At 48.3% G+C, this 1,481-nt stretch overlaps 1 non-coding gene across 1 annotated transcript; it reads right to left on the bottom strand.

Moving 5' to 3' along the window:
• Positions 1 to 328: 328 nt before the first annotated feature.
• LOC112133588 (U6 spliceosomal RNA) lies at positions 329 to 430 on the bottom strand. Its single transcript, XR_002915223.1, has one exon. It is a non-coding gene; the product is annotated as a U6 spliceosomal RNA (small nuclear RNA).
• Positions 431 to 1,481: the final 1,051 nt, after the last annotated feature.

The following is a 1,481-nucleotide window of genomic DNA, read 5'->3' on the forward strand; positions in this document are numbered from 1 at the left end:
AGGATGTATTTTCTTCCCTTTCTTTTTTTTTGAGATGGACTCTTGCTGTGTAGCCAGGCTAGAATGCAGTGGCGCGATCTCGGCTCACTGCATCCTCCGCCTCCCGGGTTCAAGCGATTCTCCTGCCTCAGCCTCCTGAGTAGCTGGGACTACAGGCGTGGGCCACCACGCCCAGCTAATTTTTGTATTTTTAGTAGAGATGGGTCTTCACCATGTTGGCTAGGATGGTCTCGATCTCTTGACCTCATGATCTGCCCACTTCGGCCTCTCAAAGTGCTGGGATTACAAGCATGAGCCACTGTGCCCGGCCTCCAGTTTTTTTGTGTTTTTTTTTAATGGAAGCTTCACAAATTTGCATTATACTTGCACAGGGACCATGCTAATCTCTGTATCATTCCAATTTTAGTGTATGTACAGCCAAAGGGAGCACTATAATTAGGCTTAGACTAAAAGAGTTTTGTTTGTAAAAGAGGTTGTTTAATATTATCATCCTCTGCACATGGCTTTTCACCCCAGGTGTTCTTACAACCACGCTGCCTGAGCTTGGTACCTGAGCTGACAGCCACAGCCTTGTGGTGACTCCTGGCATGACCTGCAGGCTCCATCCTGCTCTGCTCCTCTCCACACCCAAAGAATGAAAGCCTGGAGCTCCTTTTTCTTCTGGAGATCTCAGGGACAGAGGAAATGGCAGCAGGCACATCGGCCAGAGGCCTTCAGATACAAGCCCTGCATTTTGCAAAAGAGTTTTGGGGCCTAGACCTCGATAAAGGGATGAGGTTTCCCTTCACTATTTCTCAACTGTCAGTTAAAGCCACATCTCTCCCCAGGGCCCCCTTCTCCCACTGCCCTCTCCTGCCTCCCCTCCCACCTGTCCTCTGTAGCTTCCCCGCTCCCCCATGCGTCCTCCTGGACACACCTCCCTGGCTTACATTAAGGAAAAATATACACATAAATTAATGATTTTCTCTTCAATTAGATGTCTTTTATGAGTAGTATACAGCTTATAAGAAACTATACTTCATGCCCTGGTTCCTCTCTCTTTTTAATTCTAAGTCACTATTCCAGAGGCTCTGTGTCCCTTAGGGTTCTTTAGAATCAGTAACAGAAGCTGATTCTGGCATAAGCAGAAAAGGACAGTACTGAAAACATTTTGGGTAGCTCACAGAATCACGGGAGGGCAAGAAGTCCAGGGTCAAAGGAGGCTACATACTGGGGTCCCAGGATGTGTCTGAGCAGGTCAATGCTGCTGCCAAGGAGGAGGACAGTCTACAGCTGCCACACTCACCAGCACGTAGGATGGTGCTGTCTTCCCCACTGCCTTTTTTTTTTTCTTTTCCAGAGATGGAGTCTTGCTCTGTCACCCAGGCTGGAGTGTAGTGGTGTGATCTCTGTTCACTGCAACTTGGGCCTCACAGATTCAAGCAATTCTCGTGATTTAGCCTCCCAAGTAGCTGGGATTACAGGTGTGCACCACCATGTCT

Source organism: Pongo abelii, chromosome 4 (assembly GCF_028885655.2).
Source record: "Pongo abelii isolate AG06213 chromosome 4, NHGRI_mPonAbe1-v2.0_pri, whole genome shotgun sequence".
In the NCBI taxonomy this organism is placed as follows: domain Eukaryota; kingdom Metazoa; phylum Chordata; class Mammalia; order Primates; family Hominidae; genus Pongo; species Pongo abelii.